A 12,359-nucleotide genomic window follows, 5' to 3' on the forward strand; every position below is an offset into this window, starting at 1 on the left:
AAGTATCTAGCTGGATTGTATAAATGCAGAGCTTAGACAAGCGTGTAAGAAAGGCATAGTGGTCTTAATGGGGGACTTTAACCTTCACATAGATTGGGAAAAGCAGACATTTCTTGAGTTTTTTATTATTCGTTCATGGGATGTGGGCGTCGCTGGGCGAGGCCGGCATTTATTGCCCATCCCTCATTGCCCCTTGAGAAGGTGGTGGTGAGCCGCCTTCTTGAACCGCTGCAGTCCCGTGTGGTGAAGGTTCTCCCACAGTGCTGTTAGGAAGGGAGTTCCAGGATTTTGACCCAGCGACGATGAAGGAACGGCCGATATATTTCCAAGTCGGGATGGTGTGTGACTCGGAGGGCAACGTGCAGGTGGTGTTGTTCCCAGATTTCCCCCACAAATTGGCCTGGGAAGGAGTGGGGGGCTCTTCTTCTGTTTTACCGCCTCTCCCGGGAGGGATGTGGCGTTGGGGTGTGTGCGTCTATCGGGGCCTCACGGTTGTGTGGGACAGGCTGGACGGACCAAAGGGCCGTTCCTTCCCCGCCATCGTCCGTACGTTGGGCATCCGAGAGTTGTAGGAGCTTGCGGTCCTCGACACCCGAAAGAAAGACAAAGGGGCCCGGCCCTTCGAGCCTTGCCCGAGATGGGTCGAGGGGTAAAGTGGAGCTGGGGGGATCAGGCCTAACCCCCTGAGATAGGGGCCAGGTCGGTGCCGCTGATGGGAGAGAGAGGCCGAGAGCCGGTCCGGTGTGACGACGGACGGAGTGGATCTCGGGAATGGCGGGCGGCCTCCGTCTACCCCGGTGTCCATTGGAACCTCCTCCTGGTCAGCCGGGAGAACGCTCGGATCGCCCTGGGCCCGGGTCAGCCGCGGCGAAGAGCGATTGGCGATCGCGCGGGTGATGCTCCTTCACGTGGGCAGCGATGGCTTCAGCGGTCGGACTGAATTCGATCAGGCTGTTCTTGGTGCGGCCGTCGCGATAGACCTATCCTCCAGCGCGCGTCCCCACGGGCCCGCCCGAGGAATTGAATACAGGGGAGCCAGAGGCCCCGTGGAAAAAAACGAGTATTGTCGGTGATCCTGCCTGGACTTTGGATTTCTCTGAAAGTGTGCTTCGTGCATACTTGCATGTAGCCTCTATGATTTTCAACCGCTGTCCCTCGCTGTTGGAAAGGGATGACCATGCAAGTATCGGTGGATTTACAAACTCCTTCAGGGTGACCTATTATGTACATAAGAACATAAGAACATAAGAAATTGGAGCAGGAGTAGGCCAATCGGCCCCTCGAGCCTGCTCCGCCATTCAATAAGATCATGGCTGATCTGATCCCAACCACAAATCTAAAGAACACAAGAAGTCGGAGCAGGACCCGGCCACATAGCCCCTGGGCCCTCTCCGCCACCCACAGGGCATTGACCGATCCGAACTCAGCTTCATGTCCAATTTCCTGCCCGCTCCCCATAACCCCTAATTCCCTTTACTTCTAGGAAACTGTCTATTTCTGTTTTAAATTTATCTAATGATGTAGCTTCCACAGCTTCCTGGGGCAGCAAATTCCACAGACCTACCACCCTCTGAGTGAAGAAGTTTCTCCTCATCTCAGTTTTGAAAGAGCAGCCCCTTATTCTAAGATTACGCCCCCTAGTTCTAGTTTCACCCATCCTTGGGAACATGCTCACCGCATCCACCCGATCAAGCCCCTTCACAATCTTATATGTTTCAATAAGATCGCCTCTCATTCTTCTGAACTCCAATGAGTAGAGTCCCAATCTACTCAACCTCTCCTCATATGTCCGCCCCCTCATCCCCTGGGGGGGGTCGTCTGCTTGCCCTGGGTGACAGGCCTTGTGGCAGCCTTGGTTCCTGGCCATTGGGAATCTCTAATTTTAACGAGGCATAATCAAGATCTGGGCAGTAGACTTGGAACCATGGGTGCACTTGATGCCAGGCATTGGTGGGACGTCCATCTTTGTAGGTGAAGATTATCATGGCGCTTTTCTGTATTGGCGTCTCCCACTCGTCCTCAGGCACACCATCCCCTACGATCACCTTCACCACGTGGTAACACGTCAGGACGTAACCCTCAGCGAGGTGGAAACAGGAGGCAGTGCCTCTGTTCCCGTTGTTATTCCATCCAATGAATCCAACTGACTCGCTCAACTGCACCAGCATTTCGTGCACTGTAACGGTCATTGCTTCACTTGTGATCTTTCCAAGCTCTTCCTCCATCAGATTCCACCTCTGTTTACACTTCCTGACGCCTCCTTTAGCCCCCCAAGTATTCATCGACCTCCTCCGCCAGGGCGCTGCGCAGTGAATTCCCTCCTTCTGCCGCGCTCCCCCTCCCCTCGGCTCTCGCCGGGATCGGCGCCCCGCCTCGCACCTCCTCTTGCTCGGTCGGACTTCGGAGCGCGTGCCGCCCAGGCCGTTGACGGCGAGGGTGGACGGCAGAGATCTCCGCCCCGCCGCCCAGGCTCCACTCTCAATGACCGATGACGCTGTGCAGCGAATCTTCCGTCGCTGCACAGCGCCTCTCGGATGGTCTCGCCCGCAAAGGGGGAAAAAAAATGCACAGGTCAAAGCCAGCGGCTCGCAGCGATTCGCATTCGATGATACGCCTCGGACCTGTGCCAAGTCTCCCAGTCGATTTTCCAGTGCTCTGGACACGGAATATAATGCATTCCTTACTCGAAGAATCAGCATTCCGATAGCGTAGCACACCATTATCCAGGTAGAATCTCACCTCGAAATGGGCTTCATCCGGCAGGCATTTGCACGGCATTCCTAACTTGACGGCGCCCTTGAATTCCCTTCTTCCGATTAGGTGCAATTCCTTCCGCTTGTTCCTCTCTCGTTCTTCCCTGATGACCTCTGAAGACAGCAGAGCAGAACGCAAGTTCTCGTCGGGTGCCCCTCTAACCACGTGCTCCGTGCTCTCTTCCCTCCCCCCTCCCCCCCGAGACCGAACGAGAATTCTTTCACTCTGCCTTCTCCGCTGTGCCCCAGGCCCTCGTCCGTGGTCACTTCTGGCAGGTTACCGGTCTCCTCCGAGGCCTTTGTGGCAGGTCCAGGGATGGGTCCTCCTTTCTCACGGTGGGGGGGGGTCCTTTTCCCCAATTCTGGAGTGTGAGGCCGATTTTCATCATCGCCCTGGAGAGACCGAACACAAAATAGTCAGTGGAAACTGGTCGAGGAAAAGGAACAGGAGGAGGCCATTCAGCCCCTCGAGCCTGTTACACAGGAACAGGAGGAGGCCCATTCATTCCCCCTCGAGCCTGTTACACAGGAACAGGAGGAGGCCCATTCATTCCCCCTCGAGTCTGTTACACAGGAACAGGAGGAGGCCCATTCATTCCCCCTCGAGCCTGTTACACAGGAACAGGAGGAGGCCCATTCATTCCCCCTCGAGCCTGTTGCACAGGAACAGGAGGAGGCCCATTCATTCCCCCTCGAGCCTGTTACACAGGAACAGGAGGAGGCCCATTCATTTCCCCCTCGAGCCTGTTGCACAGGAACAGGAGGAGGCCCATTCATTCCCCCTCGAGCCTGTTCCACAGCAACTCCGAGATCTTTGCGCTCCCCTCGATTCCCATCGCTCCACCATTGGCGGCCGTGCCTTCAGCTGCCTGGGGCCCTGAGCTCTGGAATTCCCTCCCTAAACCTCTCCGCCTCTCTCTCTCTCTCTCCCTCCTCCTTTAAGACGCTCCTTAAAACCTCGCTCTTTGACCGAGCTTTTGCTCTCCTGTCCGAATATCTCCTTACTTGGCTCGGTGGTGAATTTTGTCTCATTTACGCTCCTGTGAAGCGCCTTGGGGACGTCTTATATTGCGAATGTTACACCCTTGTTCAAAAAAAGGGTGTAAGGATAAACCCAGCAACTACAGGCCAGTCAGTTTAACCTCGGTGCTTAAGATGTCCTTAACCCTGGCATCGGGTTGGCAACATAGCCTTCGGGACTCATGCTCCTGTCGATCCCTCTAACTTTACTGTCGCCTTCTACAACCACTTTCCTTTTCACTGGTCAGTTCGCTCGTCCTCCCCGCACTTGTCCACAAGGGTGGCAAGAACCTCGAAGCTATTCGACAAGCGCAGGGACCGAGGCTCCTGCAGTACGACCTCCTGGATCCCCGTACCTGCCTCACTCGCAGTCACACCCTCCTGTCCCCGACCGCCTGTCAATTCCAAAGCATTTAACCTAAGGTGTGTGGCCGCCTCCTGGAGCAAAAGGTCTGGGTCGCTTTCTCCCTCCCTGATGTCCCGCAATGTCCGCAGCTCGGCCTCCAGCCCCTCAACTCGGAGCCGAAGTTCCTCGAGCCGCAGACAGCGGAGAGTAATCAATTTAGTGTTGATCAGATTATTTACCCCGTTTAATTAGATTGTTAACTTAAAGCTTAGCCCACAGTCGCTACCAATCACTTACCTGTCGCACCTGGTACGTCACACTGCAGTTTTCTCTTGTTGCAGGTCCGCTGCTTCTATCTCCGCTCTCGGGCCACGCCCCGCTGCTTCTATCTCCGCTCTCGGGCCTCGGCCCGCTGCTTCTATCTCCGCTCTCGGGCCTCGGCCCGCTGCTTCTATCTCCGCTCTCGGGCCTCGGCCCGCTGCTTCTATCTCCGCTCTCGGGCCTCGGTCCGCTGCTTCTATCTCCGCTCTCGGGCCACGCCCCGCTGCTTCTATCTCCGCTCTCGGGCCTCGGCCCGCTGCTTCTATCTCCGCTCTCGGGCCTCGGCCCGCTGCTTCTATCTCCGCCGTTTTCGGTCTTCTGCTGTGCGGGAAAAGTTAGGAAAAGCAAGGCAAAGCAGCACCTCCTTCCCCCACTTCACCGAACTCCCACACTCACCAAACTCGCAAGCTGTCTCACTCTGTGCCCGCCGCACTCGGGGTTAAGGACATCTCCTCCGGGCTGGAGAAGAAGTTGGAGTGGGAGGGGGAGGATCCAGTTGTCGTGGTCCACGTAGGTACCAACGACAGAGGTAGGACCGAGAAAGAGGTTCTGCTGAGAGAGTTTGAGCAACCAGGGACTAAATTAAAAAGCAGAACCGCAAAGGTGATAATCTCTGGATTATTACCTGAGCCACGAGCAAATTGGCACAGGGTAAATCAGATCAGGGAGGTGAATGCGTGGCTCAAAGATTGGTGTGGGAGAAGTGGGTTTCGATTCATGGGGCACTGGGACCAGTACTGGGGAAAGAGGGAGCTGTTCCGTCAGGACGGACTACACCTGAACCATGCTGGGACCAGAGTTCTAGCAAATCGAATAACTAGGGAGGTGGCTAGGGCTTTAAACTAAATAAGGCGGGGGAGAGGGAAATCTATAACGCTAAAGAGAAAAGACAAGGGAGCCGTGCAGGAACGTGATTGGGGTAAGGATGACCAGATTGTGTCAGGAAGGGACAGAGCGTACAAACAAAAGAGCCCACCAACAAATAGGGTCCGGGTAAGAAGAAATGGTGGTAAGGCAAATAAGGCCATAGTACAAAAAAATGTTAAGATGTCTAAAAATGTTAAAAAGACAAATCTAAAGGCACTGTATCTGAATGCACGAAGCATTCGTAATAAGGTAAATGAATTAACAGCGCAAGTAGATGTAAACGGATATGATATAATTGCGATTACGGAGACATGGCCTCAGGGTGACCAAGGCTGGGAGCTGAATATCCAAGGGTATTCGATATTTGGGAAGGACAGGCAAAAAGGAAAAGGAGGTGGGGTGGGGTTGTTAGTAAAGGATGAAATCAGAGCAATAGTGAGAAAGGACGTTGGCTCAGAAAATCAAGATGTAGAATCAGTCTGGGTGGAGTTAAGAAGCACCAAGGGGCAGAAAACACCGGTGGGAGTTGTCTATAGGCCTCCAAACAGTAGTGGTAATGTAGGGGAGGGCATCAAACAGGAAATTAGAGATGCGTGTAACAAGGGTACTACAGTAATCATGGGTGACTTTAATCTACATATAGACTGGCCAAACCAAATTAGCAATAATACTGTGGAGGATGAATTCCTGGAGTGTGTACGAGATGGTTTTTTAGACCAGTACGTTGAGGAGCCAACCAGGGAACAGGCTATTCTAGATTGGGTATTGTGCAATGAGTAGGGGTTAATTAATAATCTTGTTGTCCAGGGTCCTTTGGGGAAGAGTGACCATAACATTGAATACAGGAGTTGGGATGTCTTGTTGAAGTTGTACAGGGCATTGGTGAGGCCACACTTGGAATACTGTGTACAGTTCTGGTCACCCTATTATAGAAAGGATATTATTAAACTAGAAAGAGTGCAGAAAAGATTTACTAGGATGCTACCGGGACTTGATGGTTTGACTTATAGGGAGAGGTTGGATAGACTGAGACTTTTTTCCCTGGAGAGTAGGAGGTTTAGGGGTGATCTTATAGAAGTCTATAAAATAATGAGGGGCATAGATCAGGTCGATAGTCAAAATCTTTTCCCAAAGGTAGGGGAGTCTATAACGAGGGGACATAGATTTAAGGTGAGAGGGGAGAGATACAAAAGGGTCCAGAGGGGCAATTTTTTTCACTCAAAGGGTGGTGAGTGTCTGGAACGAGCTGCCAGAGGCAGTAGTAGAGGCGGGTACAATTTTTGTCTTTTAAAAAGCATTTGGACAATTACATGGGTAAGATGGGTATAGAGGGATATGGGCCAAGTGCAGGCAATTGGGACTAGCTTAGTGGTATAAACTGGGCGACATGGACATGTTGGGCCGAAGGGCCTGTTTCCATGTTGTAAACTTCTATGACTCTATAACATGATAGAATTCTTCATTAAGATGGAAAGTGAAGTAGTCCAATCCGAAACTAGGGTCCGAAATCTAAACAAAGGAAACTACGAAGGTATGAGGAGTGAGTTGACTATGATAGATTGGGAAGCTTCATTAAAAGGCATGACGGTGGATAGGCAACGGCTAACATTTAAGGAACGAATGCATGAATTGCAACAATTATACATTCCTTTCTGGCGCAAAAACACAAAAGGAAAAGCGGCCCAACCACGGTTAACAAAAGAAATTAAGGATAGTGTTCGATCCAAAGAGGAGTCATATCAAGTTGCCAGAAAAAGTAGCAAGCCTGAGGATTGGGAGCAGTTTAGAATTCAGGAAAAAAGGACCAAGAGATTGATTAAGAGGGGAAAAATATGAGAGTAAACTTGCAAGGGACATAAAAGTGAACTGTAAAAGCTTCGACAAGTATGTAAAAAGATAAAGATTAGTGAAGACAAATGTAGGTCCCTTACAGTCAGAAACGGGAGAATTTATAATGGGGATCAGGGAAATGGCAGAGCAATTAAACACATACTTTGGTTCTGTCTTCACGGAAGAGGACACAAATAATGTCCCAGAAGGAGCGAGGTCGTTTTCTAGGCACAAAAGGCATCAAGGGGTATGGGGAGAGAGCGGGAATATGGTATTGAGAGAGACGACCAGCCATGATCATATTGAATGGCGGAGCAGGCTCGAAGGGCCGAATGGCCTACTCCTGCTCCTAGTTTCTATGTTTCTATGCTGGGGAAGCTTTTAGAAACGATAATCCGGGACAGAATTAACAGTCACTTGGACGAGTGTGGATTGTTTAGGGAAAGCCAGCCCGGATTTGTTAAAGGCAAATCGTGTTTAACTAACCTGATAGGGTTTTTTTGATGAGGTAACAGAGAGGGTCGATAAGGGCAATGCGGTGGATGTGGTGTATATGGACTTTCAAAAGGCGTTTGATAAAGTGCCGCATAATAGGCTTATCATCAAGATTGAAGCCCATGGAATAAAGGGGGCAGTAGCAGCATGGATACAGAATTGGCTAAGGGACAGGAAACAGAGAGTAGTGGTGAACGGTTGTTTTTCGGACTGGAGGGAGGTGTACAGTGGTGTTCCCCAGGGGTCGGTGCTGGGACCACTGCTTTTCTTGATATATATTAATGACTTGGACTTGGGTGTACAGGGCACAATTTCAAAATTTGCAGATGACACAAAACTCGGAAGTGTAGTGAACAGTGAGGAGGATAGTGATAGACTTCAAGAGGATATAGACAGGCTGGTGGAATGGGCGGACACATGGCAGATGAGATTTAACACAGAAAAACACGAAGTGATACATTTCAGTAGGAAGAACGAGGAGAGGCAATATAAACTAGAGGGCACAACTCTAAAAGGGGTACAGGAACAGAGAGATCTGGGGGTATACGTACACAAATCATTGAAGGTGGCAGGGCAGGTTGAGAAAGCGGTTAAAAAAGCAGACGGGATCCTGGGCTTTATAAATAGCGGCATAGAGCACAAAAGCATGGAAGTCATGATGAACCTTTATATAAAACATTGGTTCGGCCACAACTGGAGTATTGTGTCCAGTTCTGGGCACCGCACTTAAGGAAAGATGTGAAGGCCTTAGAGAGGGTGCAGAGGAGATTTACTAGAATGATTCCAGGGATGAGAGACTTTAGTTACGTGGATAGACTGGAGAAGCTGGGGTTGTTCTCCTTGGGACAGAGACGGTCGCGAGGAGATTCGATCGAGGTATTCAAAATCATGAAGGGTCTAGACAGAGTAGATGGAGAGAAACTCTTCCCATTGGCGGAAGGGTCAAGAACCAGAGGACGTTGATTTAAGGCAATTGGCAAAAGAACCAAAGGCGACATGAGGAGAAACTTTATTACCCAGCGAGTGGTTAGGATCTGGAATGCACTGCCCGAGGGGGAGGTGGAGGCAGATTCAATCATGGCCTTCAAAAGGGAACTGGATAAGTACTTGAAAGGAAAAGAATTTGCAGGGGCTACGGAGAAAGGGCGGGGGAGTGGGACGAGCTGGATTGCTCGTGCATAGAGCCGGCACGGACTCGATGGGGCGAAAGGCCTCCTTCGGTGCTGTAACCTTTCTATGATTATTTACTCACCTTCAGAAAGGGAAGTATATTCTCTTTCGATATTGGCTTGAGAGGCTTTCTGGATTTCCCACGTTGTTTCGAAGTCATGATTCTGTTAGCAGTGTAATAACGACAGACTGTACGATCCCTGCAAGGCAATGATTAGTCACCATGAGCCATGTACAGCCCTTCAAATCGTGAAACCCCCTCGATTAGATCACCCCTTAATCCTCTCCGCTCGAGGGAACACAAGCCTGGCAGCCGGTCCTCGTAATTCAACTCCTTTTAGCCCTCCCCGCTGTCCTAAATTATAACAGATCACAAAGTAGACTTTAAAAAACAGGGAACCTGATATTTTCGCAGAGTTGTCCCTTGTTCCCCTGTAGTCCTTGCAATGATTCACCGGATGTACTGGTTCCCCTGAGGCCACTGAGGGATTAAACCATGGTAGGGGCGGCCGAAACAGAGATTCGAAGAAACAAAATAGCTTTGCCAATCGCCTCAGGAAATGGTTGGGACTCGATGCCCATCTGAATTATCTAGAATTCGCGGGTTGGACAATGAGGGTGTTAAGATATTTCTACCTTGCGCTAGACTTCGGTGGGAGGGGGGCCAGGAATCGTGGTATAGCCATTAATCTCCGCTCTTCCAACTCCCCCCCCCCCCGAGGCCCTTATTCCTAGTTCTGTCTCCGTGGATGATCAAACCCAGATGGATCTCCATGTTCTCCCCCTCCCACCCCAAAATCGAGCGCCAAAAAAAACTAATCTCGCCACGTAGCCAGGGTAAAACCTCAAAGCTCTCGTCGCCTACCCCGACAAACGATGAACAAGAAAGGAAGCCGTCGTGCGTTTCGGTGACTTGCGCTTGAGAAGGCGTCTGCAGCAGAACCGCGAATGGTTTCACGAGAGGGTTGAGACTCCCAGTGTATTACGTGGCCTAAAGGGGTTTGGTCCACAGGCAGTAAGGACAGCGCATGCGCAGTGCACACCAAGTCTGAAAAAACGTTTTACAGCTGTGCTCAAAAAAAAAAACAGCAGTAACGACGACACTGCCATCTGCTGGTATAGGAACATGAGAAATGGGAGCAGGAGAAGGCCATTCGGCCCCTCGAGCCTGCTCCGCCAGTCAATCAGATCATGGCCGGTCTTCGACCTCAACTCCGCTTTCCCGCCCGATCCCTTGATCCCCCGAGAGACCAAAAATCCATCCATCTCAGCCTTGAATATACTCAACGACTGAGCATCCACAGCCCTCTGGGGTGGAGAATTCCAAAGATTCACCACCCTCTGAGTGAAGAAATTCCTCCTCCTCTCAGTCTAGGATGGCCGACCCCTTATCCTGAGACTGCGCCCCCTGGTTCCAGACTCTCCAGCCCGGGGGAAACAGCCTCTCAGCATCTACCCTGTCAAACCCCCCTCAGAATCTTATCTGTTTCAATGAGATCACCTCTCATTCTTCTAAACTCCAGAGAGTATCGGCCCATTCTACTCATCCTCTCCTCATAGGACAACCCTCTCATCCCAGGAATCAATCTAGTGAACCTTCGTTGCACCGCCTCTAAGGCAAGTCTATCCTTCCTTAGATAAGGAGACCAAAACTGTACTCAGTACTCCAGGTGAGGTCTCTCCAAAGCCCTGTACAATTGTAGCAAGACTTCCTTACTCTTGTATTCCAACCCCCTTGCAATAAAGGCCAACATACCATTTGTCTTTCTCGTTGCTTGCTGTACCTGCATGTTAACTTTCTGTGTTTCTTGTACCAGGACACCCAAATCTCTCTGAACACCAACATTTAATAGTTTCTCACCATTTAAAAAATATTCTGTTTTTCTATTCTTCCCACCAAAGTGAATAACCTCACATTTCCCCACATTATACTCCATCTGCCACCTTCTTGCCCACTCACTTAACCTCTCTATATCCCTTTGCAGACTCTCTGCGTCCTCCTCACTGCTTACTCTCCCACCTAGCTTTGTATCGTCAGCAAACTTGGAGACATTACACTCGGTCCCTTCATCCAAGTCATTAATATCGATTGTAAATAGCTGAGGCCCGAGCACTGATCCCTGCGGTACCCCACTAGTTACAGCCCGCCAACCCGAGAATGACCCGTTTATCCCTACTCTCTGTTTCCTGTCCGTTAACCAATCCTCTATCCATGCTAATATATTACCCCCAATCCCATGAGTCCTTATCTTGTGTAACAACCTTTTATGTGGCACCTTATCGAATGCCTTTTGAAAATCCAAATATACAACATCCACTGGTTCTCCTTTATCCACCCTGCTAGTTACACCCTCAAAAAACTCTCATAAATTTGTCAAACTCAGTATCCCAGTTCATCCTTTGACAATCACGGGGACATGCACTGGGGCCCTCCACCCCACTCTCTCCCTCCCCACCCAGCCCATAATTTAGTAAAACGTCCCAAGGCGCTTGACAGGAACAATTATCAAACGAAATTTGACACCGAGCCCCATGAGGGGATATTCGGACAGGAGAGCAAAAGCTCGGGCAAAGAGGGAGGTTTTAAGGAGCGTCTTAAAGGAGGAGGGAGAGAGACGGAGAGGTTTAGGGAGGGAATTCCAGAGCTCAGGGCCCCAGGCAGCTGAAGGCACGGCCGCCAATGGTGGAGCGATGGGAATCGGGGAGGATGGACAAGAGGCCGGAATTGGAGGAGGGCAGAGATCTCGGAGGGTCGTAGGGGGCTGGAGGAGGTTACAGAGATAGGGGGGCGAGGGGCCATGGAGGGATTTGAACAGGAGGATGAGAATTTTAAAATCGAGGCGTTCCCGGACCGGGAGCCAATGTGGGTCCAGCGAGCGCAGGGGGGTGAGGGGTGAACGGGACTCGGTGTGAGTTAGGATACGGGAGTGGGGGGCAGCAGGAGTTTTGGATGAGCTGATGTTTATGGTGGGTAATTGATGGAGATAGATTGCTATGATCAGTCGATGATTCCATTATCTAGCTTCTCGACCCCTCCACTGTCTCTGATTCGTCACACTGCTTGTCCGACATCCAATACTGGTTGAGCAAAAATTTCCTCCAGCTAAATATTGGGAAGACCGAAGTCATCGTCTCCGGGCCCCCCACCGCAAACTCCGTTCCCTCTCCCACCGACTCCGTCCCTCTCCCCGGCCACTGTCTGAGGCTGAACCAGACTGTTCGCAACCTTGGCGTCCTATTTGTCCCCGAGATGAGCTTCTGACCCCATATCCCCTCCATCGCCAAGTCCGCCCACTTCCACCTCCCGTAGCGTCGCCCGTCTCCGCCCCCTGCCTCAGCTCATCTGCTGCCGAAACCCTCGTCCGTGCCTTTGTTACCTCCAGACTGGACTATTCCCAATGCTCTCCTGGCCGGTCTCCAACCTCCCCACCCTCAGTAACCATCAACTCATCTGATGCCCCCCCCGAATATCCTAACTCGCACCGAGTCCCGTTCACCCCTCACCCCCTGTGCTCGCTGGACCCACATTGGCTCCCGGTCCGGCAACGCCTCGATTA

The 12,359-nt window shown here is 51.2% G+C and overlaps 1 pseudogene; it reads right to left on the bottom strand.

Moving 5' to 3' along the window:
- Window positions 1-17: 17 nt before the first annotated feature.
- Window positions 18-7,378, bottom strand: LOC137309160 (serine protease FAM111A-like; annotated as a pseudogene).
- Window positions 7,379-12,359: the final 4,981 nt, after the last annotated feature.

The sequence above is a fragment of the Heptranchias perlo genome, unplaced genomic scaffold (genome assembly GCF_035084215.1).
Source record: "Heptranchias perlo isolate sHepPer1 unplaced genomic scaffold, sHepPer1.hap1 HAP1_SCAFFOLD_1508, whole genome shotgun sequence".
NCBI lineage: Eukaryota > Metazoa > Chordata > Chondrichthyes > Hexanchiformes > Hexanchidae > Heptranchias > Heptranchias perlo.